Source organism: Carlito syrichta, unplaced genomic scaffold, assembly GCF_000164805.1.
Source record: "Carlito syrichta isolate Samal-C Ts95f unplaced genomic scaffold, Tarsius_syrichta-2.0.1 Scaffold308822, whole genome shotgun sequence".
Classification (NCBI taxonomy): Eukaryota; Metazoa; Chordata; class Mammalia; order Primates; family Tarsiidae; genus Carlito; species Carlito syrichta.
The window spans coordinates 226,782-249,658 of NW_007252918.1; the positions used below are offsets into that span (position 1 = coordinate 226,782).

Sequence of the window (22,877 nt, forward strand, 5' to 3'; positions counted from 1 at the left end):
CCATTTAGGAGTATGCTGGCTGTGGGTTTCTCATAGATGGCTTTTACTACTTTGAGGTATGTTCCCTGTATGCCTAGATGTTCGAGGGTTTTTATCAAGAAGCGGTGCTGGATTTTATCAAAAGCTTTTTCTGCATCTAATGATATAATCATGTGCTTTTTGTTTTGACATCTGTTGATGTATTTAATTACATTTATTGTTTTACGAATGTTGAACCAGCCTTGCATCCCAGGGATGAAGCCTCCTTGGTCATAATGGATGATTTTTGAGATGTGCTGTTGAACCTGGTTTGCTAGGATCTTGTTGAGAATTTTAGCCTCTATGTTCATAAAAGATATTGGCCTGTAGTTCTCTTTTTTGCTGGAACTTTACCTGGTTTGGGTATCAATGTGATGTTAGCTTCATAAAATGATTTGGGGAGAGTTCCATTTTTCTCAATGGCCTGAAATAGCTTCAGTAGGATTGGAATCAGTTCCTGCTTAAATGTCTTGTAGAATTCTGCTGGAAAGCCATGTGGTCCAGAGCTTTTTTTTTTTGTAGGTAGTTTTCTAATTTCATAGCCAATTTCCTTGATTGTTATTGGTCTATTTAGAGTCTCAATTTCTTCTTGTTTCAACCTAGGTAGGTTGTGTGATGACAGAAAGTCCTCCATTTCCTTGAGGTTTTCAAGTTTGTTTCCATACATGTGTACATAGTAGTCTCTAATGATCTTTTGTATTTCTTCAGGGTCAGATGTGACTTCATCTTTTGGGTTTCTGATTGTCCTTATTTGGGTTTTTTCTTTCTTTTCCTTGGTCAGTCTAGCTAGGGGATCATCAATCTTGCTTATCCTTTCGAAGAACCAGCTTTTGTTTCATTGATTTTTTGTATTGTCTTTTTGTATTCTATGTCCTGGATTTGAGCTTTTATTTTGGTGATCTGGGTTCTTATGCTGAACTTAGGGTTTTTGTGGTCTTGCTTTTCCAGCTTCCTTAGGTGGCTTCTTAGGCTGTTAATTTGTGGTCCTTCCATTTTCTTCATGTGTGTTTGTAGGGATATAAATTCCGCTCTTACTACAGATTTTAAATCGTCCCAGAGATTTTGGTAAGATGTTTCTTCATTTTCATTTGTTTCCAGGTATCTTTTGATCTCTGTTTTTATTTCAACATTGACCCAGGAGTTGTTTAGCATCATGCTGTTTAGTGACCATTTCTTTCTGGGTTTTGGAGGTCCTTGTTGGTGTTAATGTTTATTTTTATTCCACTGTGGTCCGAGCAGGTGCATGGTAAAATTTCGGTCCTTTTAAATTTGCTTATGCTTGATTTACAGCCAATTACATGGTTGATCTTGGAATACGTTCCATGCGGTGATGAGTAGAATGTGTATTCTTCGGTCTTTGCATGGAGTATTCTGTAGGTATCAATGAGGTCCATTTGCTCCAGAGTCACATTGAGGTTCCGGATCTCATTTTTGATTTTTTGTCCCGATGATTTGTCAAGGGTTGTGAGTGGGGTTTTAAAGTCCCCAATTATAAACGGTGTTAGAGTCAATATCTTTCTTTAGTTTTCCTAGGAGTTGCTTTATAAAAGTTGGTGCACCTATGCTAGGTGTATATATGTTTAGGATAGATATTTCTGGTTGAACCTTTTATCATTATGTAGTGGCCCTCTGTATCTTTTTAAATTTTTGATAGCTTAAATGGTATTTTGTCTGATATTAGGATCATGACTCCTCCTTTCTTTTGTGATCCGTTCACCTGAAAATTTGTTTCCCATCCTCTTACTTTGAGTCTGTGCATGTCCTTTCTAGTGATATGGGTGTCCTGAAGGCAACATATTGTTTCCTGGTGATATTTTATCCATTTTGCCATTCTATGTCTTTGCAGTGGTACATTTAGTCCATTCACAATCAGGCTAATTATTGAAATGTGAGAGTTCATCCCTATCATAGAGTTCTTATACAGTTGTTCTTCCACTTGGTTTATTGTCTTCCTTTTGTTTTTGGGGTTGGATCATGTGTATTTTATTCTTTTTTCTGTACTCTTGTGAAGAATGTTGTTCTTTTTTTTTGAGTCAGAGTCTCACTCTGTCACCCAGACTGGAGTGCAGTGGCCGCTCCTGGCCAGCTCAACCTCGACATGCTGGGCTCTGGCGATCCTTCCACCTCAGCCTTCCGAGTAGCTGGAATTACAGGCACGCACTATCACGCCCGGCTAATTTTTTGATTTATTGTAGAGACGAGGTCTCATTGCCCAGGCAGGTCTCGAACCCGTGGGCTCAGGCAATCCACTCCCCTCATCCTCCCAAAGGCACAGGATTACAGGCTGAGCCACCGAGCCCAGCTGAACGCTGTTCTTTTTTTCCCCGCTTTTCTTCTGTGTTTAGTACGTTCTTGAGTGTTTCATGATGGCAGCGTAAATTCTTAGGGATTGGATATCTGGGAAAGATTTTAATTCTCCCTCGCAGATGAAGCTTAATCTGGATGGGTAGGTTATTCTTGGTTGAAATTGTTTGTCTTCTAGGACTTTGAAGATAGGGCTCCAAGCTCTCCTAGCCTTCAGGGTTTCTGTAGATAATTCTGCTGCTATTCTAATTGGTTTTTCCCTGGTAGGTGACTGGCCTTTTTCTATTGCCACCTTTAGGATTTTTTCTTTTCTGCCTAATTTGTTTAGGCGAATTATTATGTGTCTAGGACTTGGTCTTCTCATTTGTTGTCTTGCAGGGGTTCTCTGATTCTCTTGTGTTTGAGTTTTTGCATCACTGATTAGAGAAGGGAAGTTTTCTTGAATGATCTCATGGAAGGTTTGTTCTAGTGTGGTCTCTCTCTCTCTTTCTGCCTCAGGAATGACATTTATTCTTAGGTTCTGTCTCTTGAAGTAATTGCTCATCTCTTGAAGGTTTTTTTCTGTCTTTTTGAGCTTGTTTTCTGTGTTTTTGAGAGTTTGGGTTAGTTCTATATTTTGGTCCTTCAGTTCTGAGGTTCTTTCTTCTGCTTGGGTAATTCTGCTTTCCATGCTTATCAGTTTGTTATTTGTTTCATTCACAGTATTCTTTATTACTGTTATCTCAGATATCACCTCTTTCTAGTTTCTTCTTGAGTCTCCTCAATTGTTTTTAATCTCTCCATTACTGTCTTGATGTCTAGGTTTGTATTTTGAGACCAGTCATTCTGGGGACTCTTCATTGTTTGCATTTTGAAGTCAGTTTTCTCAGTGTCTGCCCTCCCAGGAGTCTGGCAGAGACCCATACTCTTCTTTTGGTTTTTGTTCATTTTTGTAGATTTTTCTCTCATCTCTTAGTGGCCAAAGTCCCTTGAACTCTATTCTCCAGCCACTCCCTTTTGATTTTGTTGCAGGCAGCTAGCCTGCTGCATGGGAGATGTGTGGCTTGTGTCTGTTCAGCATAGAGGAGGGGCATATTCTCCTATTTAATGGCATCACCATGGGAATCGAGGTGGAGGCTCTGATAGTTGGGCAGGGCGATGCATATCTTCCTTGAAAATGGTGGAGGTGGTCCTTTTACTTTCATTTTTGAGGATGCTCATGTGGGTCTCTAGGCGGGACCAGCTGCACAGCTGGGCACTGGATCCAGGGTGCCACCAACAGGCTGTGGTGGAGGAGAGGAGTAGCTTCCTCTGGAGCTGGAAGCCTTCGATCAGACCTTACACAAACTCCCTTACACAGGCTTGCAGTCGCATGCTAAATGCCTCAGCCAGGGTGTGCCCAGGGCTCCAGATCTCCAAATCTGCAGTGGGCAGGTGGTTGCTCTGAGTCCCTCACAGGGCACTTCAGTCAGAAATGGGAATGATATCTCTGAGAGGTGGCTGCCAAGAGCCTCCCTGGTTTCCCAGCAGCTTGATGTTGTGTACTGGTCATGACGATGTAACCAGGGAGGGAGCTGGAATCCGTTATTCGGGATTCCCCAGCTGGCCGGAATTACATATATTAGAGCAGCCGCAACTGGGCCACAATAGCTGGCCCTGCCTGAGACCAAAGGTCCCTGGGCCTTGTACCATTGTGGCTGGCAGTGGGCAGGGGGTTGCAAGAAGAAAAGTAAGAGTCTTTTTGGGAACTCACTTTTGGAGAGTCTCACGGATCCACCTATGCCATTGCCATCTTCAGGAATCTCCCCTGCAATTTTTAAATTAAAAAAATTTAAAGTTAAAAAAAGTCTGGAAATGTGATACTTCCCACTTTGTTTCTTTTGATAAGAATTGCTTTGGCTATCCATGTTTTTTGTCTGCATATGAATTTCTATATGGTAGTTTACAGGTCTCAGAAGAACAATTTTGGTAATTTTGTGGTTATTGCATTGGATTTGTAGATTGCCTTGGGTAGGATGAGTATTTTGACATTATTGATTCTTCAAATCCATGAGCATGAAATTTTTTCTATTTGTGTCCTATTTTATTTCCTTGAGCAGGGTTTTATAGTTCTTATTGTAAATTTTTTCACTTTTCTGTTTAGGCAAATGCCAATATATATTTTTTTCCTATGGCTATTGTTAATGGAATTGTGCTTTTTGTTTTTGTCTCTGCCTGTTTGTTCCTGGTCTATAGAAATGTCACTGTAAGCCGGGCTCAGTGGCTTAGCCTGTAATCCTGTGCCTTTGGGAGGCTGAGTTGAGTGGATTGCCTGAGCCCACAGGTTTGTGACCCACCTGGGCAGGCGAGACCTCATCTCTACAATAAATCAAAAAAATAGCCAGGTGTGGTAGCATGCACCTGTAATTCCGGCTACTTGGAAGGCTGAGGCAGAAGGATCACTGGAGCCCTGCAGGTTGAGGTGGCAGTGGCTAGAAGTGGCCACTGCACTCCAGTGTGGGCAACAGAGTGAGACTCCAACTCAAAAAAAAAAGAAAGAAATGTCACTTTATTTTGTTTTTTTACACATTGATTTTGTACCCTGAAACTTCACTAAAGTAATTTATCAACCCAAAAGATTTTTGGCATGCTCTCTTGGGTTGCCAAAGTGTAGGATCATATTGCCTGCAAAGACGGATAGTTTAATTTCCTCTTTTTCTATTTGCATACCGGTGATTCCTTTCTCTTGCCTGCTAGCTTTCACAAGGGCTTCCAGTACTATGTTGAACAGAGGGGATGAGAGTGGGAAAGCTTGTCTTGTTCATATTTTCAGGGTGAATGCTTCTAATTTCTGCCCATTGAGCAGTAGGTTGGCTGTGGGTTTATCATAGATGATGTGTATTGATTGGAGAAATGTTTATTCATACCTAGATGTTCAAGGATTTTAACCAAGAAGTGATGTTGGATTTTGTCAAAGTATTATTTTATGTCTAATGATATGTAGTTCTTTTTTTGACATTTGTTAATTATTTAATTATGTTTATGGTCTTGCAAATGTTGAAACAACCATGCATCCCAGGAATGAAGTAAATGTGCGCAGGGTGGATTATCTTTGAGCTGTGTTGTTGGATCCTATTCAAAAATTTTGCATATATCTTCATCAAGGAGATTGCATGTAACTTTCTTTCCATGTTTGTTCTTTACTAGTTTAGGATATCAATGTAATGTGAACTTTTTATTTTTGAGTTGGAGTCTCACCCTGTCTCCCAGACTGGAGTGCAGTGGCCACTCCCAGCCACCACAGCCTCAACCTACTGGGCTCCGGCGATCCTTCCTCCTCAGCCTTCCAAGTAGCCGGAATTACAGGCATGTGCTACCATGCCCGGCTGATTTTTTGATTTACTGTAGAGATGAGGTCTTGCTGCCCAGGTGGGTCTCGAAGCAGGCTCAGGCAATCCACTCACCTCAGCCTCCCAAAGGCGTGGGATTACAGACTGAGCCACCGAGCCCGGCTGTAATGTGAACTTTATCAGATGATTGAAGAGGGTTCCGTCTTTCTTGATTGTCCAAAATCTTCCTGAATGATTGGTTTCAGCTTTTCCATGTAGGTTTTATAGAATTTAGCTGAATAGCCATCTGGTTCAGGGTTTTTTTTGTAGGTATATTTCTTAGATGAAGTCGATCTCTGGATTGTTATATCACTATTTATATGTTGGGGGCTGGCCACTTGGGTCCACTTGACTCTTGCAGGTTAGTCACCCTGGGCCAATTAGGACGAGCTCACGTGCTGCCGCTTGGTCAATGGGCAGATGACTCAAGGCCGCTAGGATGTGTTTGGGGGATCCATTACCTCACTCCCTCCCACCTTGTGCTTGGACACTTAGCTAGGGAATGTTCCTGTTTAGCTAAGTGTAAAAACAATGATGAATGAGGCAGGCACAGTTAACTTTAGATATAATATAGTTTCCTCTTTTTCCACTTCCCACTTTTAGCTTCTAGATTTTTTAGTTTATGAACTTTGAAGTACATTGCAGAGACTTTTGTGGTTAGTACGTTTATATAGAATTTATTAATAGTTAAAAGAATAGTTGAATGTTTATTAGTAAGATTTATAAGTTTTTGGATATATTTAGGATATAGGGTTTAATAGTATATTATAAAACAATAAATTAGTTAGGTTTTAAATATTACATAGGAACAAGGAACTTATGGAGTTTTTGGGGTTTAGGAAAGTGAAACTAGGGACTTCTGCTACATGGATGAATGCATTTTGTATCGCTTTAGGGAGATTTTTTGGATTTTGTTTTAAGTAATAAGAACTTTTGTGCATAAACTACTCCAAAGCTCCAGACTACTGAACATTCAAGGTATGTGTAATTTGAGATATAGCCCATTTAAGTTTATAATTATCATTTAAAAGTTTGTAGAGATTTATATTAGAATCAGTAATAGGTTAGCACAACGGTTTTAGGTAATGTTTTAAGTTGTATGATATATTAAGAGTTTTAGTTTAGGTTATTGATTAAGTAACCAGTGTTACTGGAAGATAATTGTAAGTTGTGAAACAATCAGTGAACAGCCAGTGGAAACACAAAAAACTGGTTTGAGAAACCCGGTCAGGCATGAGGAACAGTAAAAGAATTTTGTGTTTGTTCTTCCTCATGCGTGAAGAATCACCTGATAGGTGAGGGGATGCCCCTCACCCACCTGACTTTATTCACGTGATTCATGCGTGATGTATTGTGTTAGAATGAGTTTCCAAAAAATCAGGGATAAATACCTACTGTAAACATTCATTAAATGGCTTCTGCTCAATCTTGAACAGTAGTTCAGTCCATTTCTTTTCTCCTCTATTGCTGAGTCCATCTCACCTTCAGGACTCCCTGGACTCCGCTGGAGCTGGACTCTGGCATTTATGGTTTCAATTTCTTATTGTTTAAACCTCGGAATCTTGTGTGATGTCAGAAAGTCCACCATTTGCTTTAAGGTCTCAAGTTTATTTCCATACATGTGTGCACAATAATCCCTCATAGTCTTTTAAATTTCTTCTGGGTCACTTGAAACTTCATCTTTTGCATTTCTAATTGTATTCATTTGAGTTTTCACTCTCTCTTTTTAGTCAGGCTGCCTAACGATCTGTCAATAATATTTGCCCTGTCAAAGAGCCAGCTTTTTGTCTTGCTCACTATTTTCCATGATATTTTTTCTTTGGTGCTTTGCAGTTGCAATTTTATTTTGGTGATCTTGATCCCTCTGTTGAACTTGGGATTTTGATGGTCTTGCCTTTTTGGCTTCTTAGGTGCAATGGTAGGCTGCCTATTTGTGATATTTCAGATTTTTTTTGGTGTGTATGTGCAGAACTATCACATATTCTTTTAATAAAACTTTCATGGCATTCCAGAGATTCTGTTGTGAAGTGTCCTTGTTTTCATTTGGGAGTATTCATTTGTAGGGATATTTATCTTTATTCCACAATAATTTGAGAACATACATGATATTATTTCTCTTTTTCAAAATTTGTTTTCACTTGACTTATGTCCAAGAATCTGACCAATCTTGGAGTATGTGCTAACAAGTAAAATACATTCGTTTTTGTTCAGTGAAGTTTTATATAAGTGTCTACTTAGTCCATTTCGTCAAGCATCCGTTTGAGGTTATGATCTCTTTCTGCCTCAATATTCTTTTTAGTGTTTTTAGTGGGGTATTTAAGTCTCCATTTATAATTGGATGTGGGTCAATGACCTCTTTTAGTTTACTTAGTAGTTAATTTATAAAACCTGGTTCTTCAACGTTGGGTGCAAATATGTTTAGGATAAATATTTCTTGCTGATGGATTCAACTTTTTATCAATAGGTAGTGCCCTTCCTATCCTTTTTAATATTTTTGATAGATTGAAATGTTTTTAATCTGATACAGAATAGCTACTTATGTCTTTTGCTTTTTCTAATTTGCCTGAAAATTCATGTTCCAGTCTTGGACTTTGTGTCTGTAACTGTCATTTGTAGTGATATAGATTCATGTGTGTTTCTAATATATTTTATTGTATTTTTGCAGATGAACTGTATATTCTGTTGACTATGCGTTTGCTTGTACTATTGTGAAGTGCATGACCTTTCATTTTTATTATTTTTTCCCTCTTTCTTACATATCTGGTATGAGCTGGTATGGAAGTACAATGATCTTTCAGGCATTGGGTATCTGGAAAGTATTTTATTTCTCCATCACTGATAAAGGTTAGCTTAACTGGGTAAGAAATCCCTTGGTGGAATTACTTGTCTTTGAGAACTTTAAAAATTGGACACCAATCACTTGTAGCTTGTAGCGCTTCTGCTAAGTCTGATGCTATTCTGAGTGGTATTCCCTGGTAGGAAGTCTGACCCTTCTCTCTTGTTGCCTTTAGAATTTTTTTCTGTTATGCCTACTTTGTATAGGCTACTCCTACTGAGTATTGAGACTTGGAACTCAGAATCCCCATAGTTTTGCATGCGTCATGTGTTGTCTATCTTTTATTTCTCATGCTTCATTGGTGCCATCAGTTTCTAGACTCTCTGACCTTTTTTGGAGGTGAAGGCTCTTATACCACCTGAAAGAAAGGGCAATTGGTTATGACTGGAATTTTGTTGGAAATTTGTTTTGTCATTCCAATCGCTGTGGGATTTCCCTAGTTCTTCAGGAATACCAATTTTGGTGACTTGACCCTGTAGTGATAGCTAGGCTCGGTGGCTCAGCCTGTAATCCCGCACCTTGAGAGGCTGAGGTGAGTGGATTGCCTGAGCCCGTGGGTTCAAGACCCGCCTGGGCAACTTGGAGAGACCTCATCTCTACAATAAATCAAAAAACCACCGGTCGTGGTAGCATGCACCTGTAGTTCCAGCTACTTGGAAGGCTGAAGTGGAAGGATCACTGGAGCGCAGCAGGTCGAGGCTGTAGTGGCCGGGAGCAGCCACTGCACTCCAGTCTGGGTGACAGAGTGAGACTTCAACTCAAATTTTAAAAAAAGTTCTGTAGTGGTGAGAAGAGAGGTAGGTATCGATATATTTCTGATTTTCCCCTCTTCCATACAGATTCATCTTGTGGAAGGAGGTGTCTTTTAATTAAGTTATCTCCTTCATGGAGAAAAATAACTCAAATAAAATAGGAATCCCCATAAGTATGTGGTCCCTGAGAATCTCAAACTATAACACATTAACCACACTCAGCATCAAACAATTCAAATAAGTATTTTATGCTCATTTGTATTGGTTTGCAAATCATCCTGCAGCATCTCCTCCATATCAACTAACATATTGATACTGTGTCTCCCGTACATACTTTGTCTGTTTCCAGACCTCAGTAATGTTTTTTGTCTCACAAGGTCAGTGACCACAATTATTTATGAAACTTTGCTGATTTGCACTTGGTCTGCTTGTCTGTTCTTGTTAAAATAATTAAAACAATGAGTTTATCAACTTTGAACATCTATAATACAAGCTCAAACATGTTCGATTTATAGTAACTAGATTTCAGAAAACAGTCAACATCATTAGCATAATGCATATTTAAAAGGTGGTAAATTGATGTATTTGCTTGACACCCAAAACAACATGGTTGCATTCACACACACATGACTTGAGTAAAATAAGCAAAATAAATAAAAGTGCATTCTCCATGATTCTATATCATTACAGAAAATGAAAACTACCCTATGGTAACATAAAGATTAGCAACTCCCCTCCCTCTGCTGATGAAAACTAGCACAGCCCTGACCTTAAAGCTCTGGGAGTGGGTAGGATTATCAGGTGTTTCTATTTGTGGTTTAAGATTGAACACAGGCAATTTACCATGGAGTTTGGATTGAGCTGGGTTTTCTTTGCTACAGCTTTTAAATAGTAATACATGGAGACCAGAGACAGAGATATTATATGTGAGAGAGGATGTGGGTGAGATAAACAGCAGGTTTATGTGGTATTTTCTGACCAATATATTATTGTGTTTACAGGTGTTCAAAATGAAGTGCAGCTGGTGGAGTCTGGGAGAGACTTGGTCCAGAATGGAGGAGGGGGCTGAGACTCTCCTGGGTAGTTTCTGAATTTATCTTCAGTAACTATGACATTAACTGGGTCCACCAGGCTTCAGGGAAGGGACTAGATTGGGTCTTCTATGTTATCAATGGTGGTAGTAGCATATATGATGCAGACTCCATGAAGGGCCGGTTCACTATCTCCAGAGATAATGCCAAGAACATGCTGTATCGGCACATGAACAGCCTGAGACCTGAGGACATGGTCATGTATTACTGTGTGAGAGACACCGTGAGGAAATATCCTGTGAGCCCTGACTCAATCCTCCCAATAGGGTTTGGAGATGATCTATGGGAAACACTCAGGACCACAAGGGGGCAAACAGGATGATATGAGGCAGAAGGGAAGAAATTTGATGCAGGAGCAAAGGAAGGCATGAACGGGTCTTCTCTCTGTAGCTCCAGTATCACCCACAGTCAATTCCTTCCCTGAGATTTCCATGCGGCAAGTTTTAGGGATAGTTCCCATTTTCAAACTTCATATATTTTAACACCATATAATTTAGAATTACCTGGTTTTCCCCTTCTGCCTCAGTATATGATGCACAATCATATTTCCTGATAAATGTATTTGTTGTACACTCTGCTGCATGGTACCACTGGTTGTCAAGTTTATGCAGATTCAATGCCTTGCATGATTCTAATGTTAAATCTCAATTGCCCCCCCCACTCAAATGTGTCTCCATGTCATCTCCTTCCTATTCTTCCTCTATCCTAGTTCAGGCAATGTCTTTTAACTGAGTGATCTGGGTCATGTAGAACATGTCATATTGATTTCCCTATATTACTAGAGTTATTCTTCAACACACACACTCAGAAGATATCTTTGATTGTCTGGGGACAGTTTGTGTTGCTTCCCTTATAAAGGGCCAGTTCTTGCACTTACTTGTTAGAGTTCAATAAGCTTGACAAACATCTTACAGTTCACAACTCTTCACCCTCAATAAAAATGTTCTGGATCAAATGTCAGTATAGCTGAACCTCAGGCTCAGAAACACATTTCACTTCTAAATGTAGTCCAAGTTCATGGAAACATCAATCTGCAGATAACATTTTATATATGTAGATGTTCCTTACTAAACCTGGCTAAAACATGCATTCGTAAACTAAAGCTTTCTCTTCTGTGCACAAAGAAGACACCAGTGCCCACTCCTCAGATGTCACTAGCATGTGGATGGTGGTTGACCTTACCTAGACCTAAGAGAGAATGAAGCCTCAAGGGCAGAGACCATTCAGATTTTCAAGGATTGCATAATCTCATTTTTTATTAATGTCTACCCCATTTGATTTATCTCAATAATATTTAATGTTCTGAAATAAAATATTTAAGAATACATTTTGCTTTTTTTCCCATGTATTTGATGTTTCAGATTTTTGAAAATGATGCTATGTTTGTTTTACATTCACTTTATATTTCCTGGTATATAGAAATACATTAATTGTTGACCTTTGTTTATTTGTATATGATGATATTATCAAAATATAATGCCTAATTAATTCTTGTGAATTTTATATTTTATATTCAAGTGAACACAATCCTACCACTTCTGAATAACAAGGGTTTTATTCTTTAAATACTGTTTTTATTCAGTCTACCACATTGAGAATATGGAATAGAAATTGTATTGGTAGTCACTGTCATTTCACTCACAACTGCATAGAATGGTTTAATCATGAATCATTAATTCCAACATCTATTATATTCACATAGCCTTTCTATTGTTAATACGTTCTGATTTTGATTGTATAATTATATTAATATTAGATAATTGATTTGACTTTATTAAATTTCGAGTTTTAAATCACTTCATAGTTCTCTACATAGGGGAGACAACACACTGATTGGGGGAAAAATATTTGCTAATTGTGTATCTAACAAAGGCCTAATATCTAGGATCTAAAAGGAAATAAAATAAGCTAAAAGGAAAACAAACAAACATGCAGTTCTATTGAAAAATTGACAGATAACATAAATTGACACTGCTCAAAAAAATACGTATGAACAGTCAATAGATACAAGAAAAGTTGCTCAGCCTCACTAATCATCAGAGAAAAGCAAATCAAAATCACACACTGAGATACTAGCTTATTCAAATAGGGATGGCCTCCATTAATAATATTTTTTTTAAAAAAAGGAAAACAATAGATGCTGGCATGGGTAGGGAGAAAAAGTGACGCTTCTACACTGCTGGGAGTGAAAACTAATCCAACCTCTATGGAAAATATTGTGGGAATAAAGGAATTGTAAATTGCCTTTTCATACAGTCCAGCAATACTCCTCCTAAGTATATACCTGGAGAAACACAAATAATTCTACAAAAAGGATACCTACATACACATATTTATTGCCGCACTATTCACAATAGCCAAAACATGGAACCAAACCCTATGTCTAACGAAAGTACACTGGATAAAGGAAATGTGATATATATACATGATGAAATATTGCACAGCCATAAGAAGGACAACATTAAGGATTTTCAGTAAATTACGTGGAATTAGAGACAGTTATTCTTAGCAAACTAACCCAGAAGCAAATAACTGAATACTACATGTTCTCATTCATAAACTGGATTTGAACATTAATCATAATAACACAAAGGAAGGATTGGAAGTTGCAGGACACTGTCAGGGGAGGGATGAAAGGGGGGGCAGATTACAACACAAAGTGTACCTGGCACTAAACCAGGGGAAATGAGTAACAGTTGGAGGCCCAGTCTTCACCTGCACATACCTTACTTGTGTACCTAATACTGGCTTGTACCCAGCAATTTTTAATATAATAAAAAAAAATAAAAGCATGAAATTCATTGCATAAATAACACATTTTTAGTGCATTATCTTCACTTTAGTTACATATTTGAGATATCACAATTTTTTAGAATTTTTAAATATATCTCCATCAGACTTCTAGGTCTGCAATACCTTACTTACTCTTGTGATGCCTTTTTATGTTTCTAAAAACAAAATTATGGTGAGCACTTGAGTGTTCCCTTCCCAGTGGCCTCTGAAGGAATCTCAGGATTAAGTCTTTCACCTGTGAAGATCATTGCAGGCAGTCTATCCCAGGGTGTCATGGGGACTCATTATTCCTTGGAACAATTATCCCTGCAGGAGGTGAGTCAACTGCATCACCAACAGGAAAAGGCTATGACATTGTCATTATAAGTCCTCAGATCCTTCTCCCAGACACAGTGAACCCTCTCTGTCCACTTCTCACACTTCCCACTGGTAGTGATGAGAAAGACTTTTGGGTTATCTGACCCTGGGATATTGTGGAACATGGAGACAATCTGAGCTCATGGCACTTGGAAGAGTGAATACCAGTCCTGAATACACAAACTTGCAATCCCTTTCATTCGAAACAAATAAGTTGCTATACTAGAGAGGATAGTGGACCATAGCTCTGGACGAGGCACAGACTAAGAATATCCATTCCCTCTACAAGTTTCCATTTGTGTCTTTACTGGATTCATCAGTGATAAAAGTTCACCATAAGTTTCACACAGTGTCTGAAATAAAAAAGGGTCAGACTCACCATGATCATCAAGTCCCAGAAGCCCTTTGAACCTGCCCTCCCAGAAATTCAGAGACAGAGAAGAGACAAACTGAGCAGAGTGCACATGTCCACAGGGAGCAGCCTCTCCCCTGCTAGTGAAAAGTTGCTCACCTTCTGTCCCTGCAGGTAGTTGTCGGGAGCCTCTGTGTCTCTGCCCTTCCATCTATGCTAATCAGGCCTTTCTTTTTGTCATTCTCAAAGCTAATGTTCCTGCTTCTCCAGACTCAGCTGTGATGGCTGTACATGAGGTTGTCCTCAGTCTATATCCCATTTTTTTGCAAAAGTCCTGAGTGAAGTTCACCTTTTGAAGACAGGGAGAGAAATGAGACATTATTGCTATTATGTTAGTCTCTCCTACAAAACATGAGGATCTACCTTCACTGACTATGTGTGAGCTAAATTCACCAGGAACAAAGGCATGGGCTGGCGTGAGTGGCAACAGTGAGTAATCCAACTGGGAAAATGTATTTTCCGTCTGTACAAAGAAAACTTACAATCACCTGCATCAATCCTTCAGTCCTGCATACAGTTTCTCTTAATATGACCAGCCTGAAAGCTGACAAAATGGCTTTGTTTTATGGTGCAAGGAACACTGTGAGGGGAAGTATTTGTGAACCCAGACACAAATCTCCCATCATAGTTATGCAGGACACCAAAGGTCTCTGGGAAACCAGCTCAGAAGCAGATGTAAAAAGAGGTTTCATTTTACATCTTGCTGATTCCCAGCCCAATCCAAGTTTTTCTGTGTGTCTTTTATTGCAGCATGGTGGAATTTCTCCTATACAGTGCTTTTTAGCAGAAAGAGTCAACATGGACCATCAATTCAGGACAAGCTTCAAACCTTCATTTTTCATGTACATCCAGCAATACACTTTCGGTAATGTTGTACCACTATAATATATGTTGTCCTTGGCTTTGTCAGTTTGGGCAAACAGCACTCTTGGTTGTGATCAGGTTAGAGCCAGGGACATACACAGAGTTGGTATGTCAGCAAATCAATGTCAGATTGCCTTTCATTATTGCATGCTTCAGACAAGTGCACAAATGCCAGCAAATAAGAAGTATTTGGCACATGGAAAAGATATGTTCGTTTTCTCTTACAAATTAAAGACTTCCAGAGCTTTATTCTATACATTATTTTCTCACATTAATGTTTAAAGGAGTTTTTCCTAGGTGTTTGTCAAGTGAACTTTCTAATTCCAGGTATTAATTTTAAGTTTACAACTCATCTTGAGCTAATGTTTTTTATTAGGAGATGTGTATATACTCAATAAAAGCCCAAATAAGGACAAAGAAGACAAAAATATATAATAGAAAAAATAAATGACACAGAAAGCTTGCTTTTAGAAGCAATAAACAAGATTAATGGACACATAGCCAAACTGACAACAAAGAAACAAAAAAGCACAAGTAAACACAATCAGAAATGCAAAAGATTAAACCACACTTTACTCTGAAGAAATACAAAAGATTATCAGACATTACTATGAACACCTGTAGTTAAACAAATTCAAAAACGTAATTGAAATAAAGGATTTTCTCACATTGCACAACCTCCCAAGGATGAAAGCACAAAAAATGGAGACTCTAAGTAGAACAATAACAACCCAAGACATTGGCTCAGTTAAAAGAAAAGTATCTTAAAAAAATAAATAAATAAATAAAAAATAAAACAAACAGGACCGGATGGTTTTCATTCAGAATTCTAAAAATCATACAAGGAGGAGCTGATATCACTTATATTGAAAGTATTCTAGGCAATCAAAAATGATGAAACCCTCTCCAAATCATTTTATAAAGCTGACATCACACAGATACTCAACAATCCGGAAAAAGATCAAAAAACAAACAAACAAACAAACAAAAAATATAAAAACAAAGAACGAGAATCAGGACAACATCTCTGATGAATATAGATGCAACATTACTCAATAAGATTCCAGCAAATTGGATCCAACAACACATTTCAAAATTCATCCACCATGACCAAGTATTCTTCATCACCACAATGCAAGACTGGTTTAACATCTAAAAGGCCATAGATACATCATCAAATGTAAAAACAAGAACTGGAATATCATATAATTAGATGCAGAAAAGGCTTTTTACAAAATCCAGCATCATTCTTCATTTAAAAAAAAACAACCTTGAACACCTAGATGTAGTGGTAACATATCTCAAAATAGTAAAAGCCAGCTATGATAAAACCACAGCCAACATACTATGAAATTGTAAATAATTTTCACCTGAAAACTGGAACAAATCAATGTTGCCCATGCTCATCCCTCCTGTCCAAAATAGTGTTGGAAGTTCTACCTAGAGCAATCAGAAAATAGAAAAATATCATGGTATCCAAATAGGAAAAGAAGAAGTTAAGCTATCTCTCTTTATGGATGATATAATTATATACATGGAAAATTCAAGGGAATAGGTAAAAAAAATCCTTGCATTGGCAAAAGGCTTTGTTAAAGTCTCAGGGTATAAAATGAATGTAAAAAAGACAGTAATTTTTATACACCAACAATAAACACGCAGAGAACCAAATAAAAAGCACAATCCCATTCACAATAGCCACACACAAATACATCCTTTTCATCTTCCTAACCAGAGAAGTGAAAGACCTTTACAATGAAAGCTAAGAAACACTGCTCAAAGTACCAAAGACACAAACAAATGGAAAAATATTCCCTGCTCATTGATTGGATGAACTAACATTGTTAAGATATACATCCTCTGATGATTAGTGAGGCTAAGCATTTTTTCATGTGTGTGTTGGCCTCCTGTATATCTTCTTTTGAGAACTGTCTATTCATGTCCTTTGGCCACTTTTTAATCCTTTTTTTTTTTTACCTTTTGACAAGTTGAAATTCCTACCAAAGACAATCAACAGATTACATGCAATATACATTCAATTACCATGATCGTTCTTAGAACTAAAGATGACAATACAGAAATTCATATTGAAACAAAAATGATCACGGATAGCAAAAAAAATTCTCACCAAAATAAACAAAGCAGGAGGTATCACACTCAAGTAACTTCAATACAATTATAAGACTGCAATAATCAAAACAGCCTGGTATTGGTACAAGAACAGACATACAGACCAATGGACAAAGCCTCACTTTCTCAACCAACTCATCTTCAACAAAGGTTCCACCAACACCCACTGAGGAAAAGAGAACCTATTCAGTAAATGGTACTGAGAAAAGTGACTGACCATATGTAGAAGAATGAAACAGGACTCCTTCCTACCACAATACAAAAAAATTAACTCTAAATTGACTAAAGAACTAAATGCAAGAACTCAAACTCAAAGAACCCTAGAAAATGCAGTAGACACCCATATGGAAATTGTAACTGGCAAACACTTCCTGATCAAAGTCCTAGTGCCCATGCCATAAGAGTTAAGACAGTCAAGTGGGACCTCATCAAACTGAAAAGCTTCTATAAAACAAAAGAAACCTAGAGAGCAGGGAGACAGCTCACAGACTAAGAAAAAGTATTTTCTAATTGTATATCTAACAAAAGCATAATATCCAGTATCTACAAAGAACTCAAATGTGCTGAAAGGAAAAAATCAAACAGCCCCATTAAAAAATTGACAAAAGACATGCATAGACACTTCTCCAAAGAAGATATATGAACAGTCAACAGACACATGAATAAGTGCTCAGTGTCACTAATTATCAGAGAAATGCAAATCAAAACTTTATTGAGATGCCACCTAACAAGTAAGAATGACCATCATTAATAAAACAAACAACAACAGATGCTGATGAGGATAAGGAAAAAATGAATGCTTCTCACTGTTGGTAGGAATAGAAACTAGTGCAAGCTGTTTGGAAAACAGTGTGGTGATTTCTGACAAAAACTAGAAATTGACTCTCCATATGATCCAGCAATCCCCCTCCTGGGAATATTCCCAGCAGTACTCAAATAATTCTTTTAATAAGATACCTGCACATGCATGTTTATTGCAGCATTATCCACAATAGCAAAAACAGGAACCCAATCATGCCATTCATTCAGCGTGGCCTGGTTAAAAAAATGTGGTACACATGCACAATGGAATACTATGCAGTCAGAAAGAAGTACAAATATATGGACTTTGAAGAAACTTGGATGGATGTAGAGTCTATCATACTCATTGATGAATCACAGAAACAAACAACAGAGTACCACATGCTCTCATTCATAAGCAGACTCTGAATAATGACCATAATACTTCAAGAACGGAGTTGGGCTTCCTAGGGGGGGGTGGCAAAAGATGGCAGTGACAGTTCTGGGACAGTGGGGTGCATTGTGGATACAGAACCTGAGGAGTCAGGGGAAGCTGGCTTTGGGTGTTTTACCTCAGTCGTACATCCACACCAGTGTTTCTCTGGACATTTTTCGAAAATGGGAGAAGAAGAACAAAATTATTTATCCTCCACAACTGCCTGGAGAACCTCGGAGGCCAGCAGAAATCTACCACTGTCGAAGACAAATAAAATATAGCAAAGACAAGATGTGGTATTTGGCAAAATTGATATGGGGAATGTCCATCGACAAGGCTTTGGCTCAGTTGGAATTCAATGACAAAAAGGGGGCCCAAATAATTAAAGAGGTTCTCTTAGAAGCACAAGATATGGCAGTGAGAGGCCACAATGTGGAATTCAGGTCCAATTTACATATAGCTGAGTCCACCTCAGGATGAGGCCAGTGTCTGAAATGTATCCGTTACCATGGCAGAGGCTACTTTGAGATCATGGAGAAGGTTTAGTGCCACTATTTTGTGAAGTTAGTGGAAGGACCCCCACCTCTGCCTGAGGCGCCCAAGACCGCCGTCTCCCATGCCCAGGAGTACATCCAGTAGCTTCACAACTTGACCATCATTCACACCCTGTGATGGGGCTCATATGCCACGGTGTATAGATTTTGCCATCTATTTGCTAAAAATAAACAAAAATCAAAGGCAAAAAAAGAAAGGAGTTGGCAGTAGCAAGATACAACTGGGAAGGGGTGGCGGTGGGGGGTGGACATCAATAAAGTTACATGATCTCAAACCAGGCAAAGTGGGGACCAATGGGAGGCAAAAACATTACCTGTATGATGACCACTTGTATACCTAAACCTGAATTGTACCCCATACCTTTAAAATAAAAAAAAAATAAAAAGTAAAATGGTCTGAAGTTTTTTTCATACTACAAACAGAAAAGAAAATGAAATGCAAAATTTAACTCACAAAACTACCAGTTGCTAGATCATGAATGGCCATTTCATGTCACCATCAGAAACACAACTCTGTCCAGAGTGCCTGGATTAACATCTTGTCTACACCAGTGATTCCCTAGTGCTTTTGCCACGCCCCTTAAGTTTGCCTTTACCAATCCTCTATCAATAAAATAAGGGTGCATTAAGGTGATGTATTTATTATAGGCATCCTATAGTCATTCCTGGCATTGACAGAAGCATAGAGAGGTCAGGACATGTCCTCAGGGTCACACATGGAGGGAATCGAAGGCGTTCTAGCCCTAGTAATATCCATCCTAATTCTAGCTATCATCCCTATATTACACACATCTAAGTATAACCTTTCGCCCCCTCAGCCTATTCTGAATCCTAGTAGCTGACCTGCTAACACTAACCTGAATCGGCGGCCAACCTGTTGAATACCCATTCATTATCATTGGCCAAGCAGCTTCCATCCTATATTTCCTAACTATTCTAATCCTTATGCCTATAATTAACCTAATTGAAAGTAAAATACTCAAATGATAGAGTCCTCGTAGTATAACCATTACCTTGGTCTTGTAAACCAAAAATGAAGGAAACAACCTCCCAAGGACCCTCACCTCAAGGAAGAGGCTCTATACCCCACCACCAACCCCCAAAGCTGGCATTCTTAATAAACTATTCCCTGCACACCAAAAGAACTTGGTCATTCTTATATAACATGTCAGTATTAATAAAATCTTACATAACCGTATGCATATCGTGCATTTAATGCCTTTCCCCATAAATATGTATTAGTACTATATATGTATAATTCCTCTCCATTTTACTCATTTCGATTCCTTTCCTATCCATTTCATTTCATTCCTCTCAATTCCATTGTATTCCTCTCCATTCCATTCCTCTCCATTCCATTCCATTACTGTCCATTCCATTGCATTGTATTGCAATCTCCCTATTCCATTCCCTTCCATTCAATTCCATTCCATTTCTTTCCTCAATTTCCATTCAATTTTTCTCCATTCCTTTCCTTTGCATACTATTCCATTCCTCTCCGTTTCATTCCATTCCATTCCAATCCATACTACTCCACTCCATTCCATTGTTCTCCTTTCCATTCCACTCCATTCCTCCCCATTCCATTATGCTTCATTCCATTTTTTCCATTCCATTCCATTCCATTTTCTCCATTCCATTTTTTCCATTCCATTCCATTCCATTCCATTCCTCCTCATTCCTTTCCATTCCTTTCCATTCCATTTGTCTCCATTCCAATCCACTCCACTCCATTCCATTCCATTCGTCTCCATTCCATTCCTCTCTATTCCTTTCCATTCCCTTCCATTTCATTCCATGCCATTCAATTCCATTACATTCCGTTCCTCTCGACTCCATTCCATTCCATTCCATTCCTTTCCATTCCATTCAATTAATTTCTCTTCCATTACATTCCATCCCACTCAATCACATTCCATTCTATTCTTCTCCATTCCACTTTGTGCCTCTACATTCTACTGCATTCCACGCCATTCCATTCCTTTCCACACCATTCCATTCCAATCCTCTCCCTTTCTTTCCATTCCTCTCCCTTCCATTTCGTTACATTCCATTACATTCTACTCCATTTCTTTCCTCTCCATTCAATCCTTCTCCTTTCCGTTACTTTCTATATCATTCTATTCCATTCCTTTCTATTAAATTTCACTCCTTTCGAATCTTCTCCATTCCATTCCATTCCATTTCTCTACCTTTCTTTCCATTCCATTCTTTCCCATTCCACTCCAGTCCTCTCCCTTCAGTTCGATTACAGTCTATTCCATTCCTCTCCATTCCATTGTATTCCATTCCATTCGAATCTTTCCCATTCCTCTCCATTCCTTTCCATTCCATTCGTCTCCATTCAACTCCATTCCATTCCTTTCCATTGCATTCCATTCTACTCCACTTTATCCCACTAAATTTCGTTTCATTCCATTCCAACGCATACTTTTTCTCTACAATACACATTCCTTTCCACTCCATTCCATTCCATTCCATTCCCCTAAGTTCCATTCTTCTGCATTCCATTCCCCTCATTCCCTTCCATTCCATTCCATTCCATACCTTTCCATTCCTGTCCTCTGCATTCCATTCACTTCCAATCCTCTCCATTCTATTCCATTTCACTCCATTTGAGTTGATACGATTCGATTCGATTCGATTCGATTCCATTCCTCTCCATTCCATTCCTCTTTATTCCATTCCATTCCTCTCTATTCCTTTCCATTCCTCTCCATTTCATTCCATTCCGTTCCATTCCTTTCCATTCGTCTCCATTCTGTTCCATTGCATTTCTCTCCATTCCATTCCATTCTTCTCCATTCCGTGCCACTCCATTCCCTTGTCTTCCACTCCATTCAATTCCATTCCTCTACGTTCCATTCCACTCATTTCCAAACCATATTACTCAACTCCATTTCATTTCTCTCTATTCCATTGCATGTCTCTCAATTCCATTCCATTCCTCTCCATTTCATTCCACTCCATCCCATTCCTCTCCATTCCTTTCCCGTCCTCTCTGTCCATTTCTCTCCATTACAATCGCCTCCATTCCATTCCATTATATTCCATTCATCCATCTCCTTTTCATTCCTCACCATTCCTTTCTAGTCTCCTCCTTTAAATTCCATGCCATTCCATTCCATTCCACTGGATCCAATTCCCTTCCATTCTATTCCTTTCCAGTTCATTCCATTAATCTCTATTCCACTCCATTTCATTCCATTCCACTCCATTCCATTCCTCTCCATTCCACTGCATTCCTCTCCATTCTACTGCATTCCATTTCATTCCACTCCATTCCATTAAATTACCTCCATGTCACTCCATTCCTCTCCCTTCCATTCCATTCCATTCTACTCTATTCTTTCCTCTTCATTAAATTCCTCTCCTTTCCACTACTCTCTATAATATTCCATTCCATTCTATTCCATTTCTCTCCTTTCCATTCCTCTACATTCCAATCCATTCCATTCCAATCCATTCTTCTCCATTCCATTCCATTCCTCTCCATTTCATACTTCTCCATTCCCCTCCATTCTATTCCTCTCCATTCCATTCCACTCATCCCCATTCCATTACTCTCCCTTCCATTTTTATCCATTCCTTTCCATTCCTCTCCATTCCTTTCCATTCCTCTCCATTCGTTACCCTCCATTCCAATCCTCTAAATTCCATTCCATTCCTTTCCATTCCATTCTATACTTCTGCATTCCATTTCTCACCATTCCATTCTATTCCATTCCTCTCCATTCCATTCCTTTTTACTACGTTCGATTGGATTCGATTCCATTCCATTCCATTCCAATCCTCTCCATTCTATTCCATCTTTTTCCAATCTATTCCATTCCTTTCCATTTCATTCTATTCCATCCATTCCTCTCCATTCCTTTCCTCTCCATTCCATTGCATTCCATTCATCTCTATTCCATTCCATTCCTCTCCCTTTTATTCCACTCCACTCCATTCCATTCCATTCCATTTCACTCCATTCCATTCCAATCCTGTCCATTCCATTCCTCTTTTTTCCATTCCTCTCCATTCCATTCTATTCCTCTTCATTGCATTCCTCTCCTTTCCTTTCCATTCCATTGCATTCCCCTCCATTCTTTTCCATTCCTTTCCATTCTATTCCATTCCTTTCCTATTCATTCCATTACATCCATCTACCGCCATTCCTTTCCATTCAATTAATCTCCATTCCCTTATATTATATATCATTCT

At 38.7% G+C, this 22,877-nt stretch overlaps 1 pseudogene across 1 annotated transcript; it reads left to right on the forward strand.

Annotated features, from left to right (window-relative positions):
- The first annotated feature begins 18,148 nt into the window (after positions 1 to 18,148).
- Positions 18,149 to 18,789, forward strand: LOC103268386 (annotated as a pseudogene). The gene has a single exon (XR_002482409.1). The product of XR_002482409.1 is annotated as a 39S ribosomal protein L22, mitochondrial pseudogene (transcript).
- The last annotated feature ends 4,088 nt before the right edge of the window (positions 18,790 to 22,877 follow it).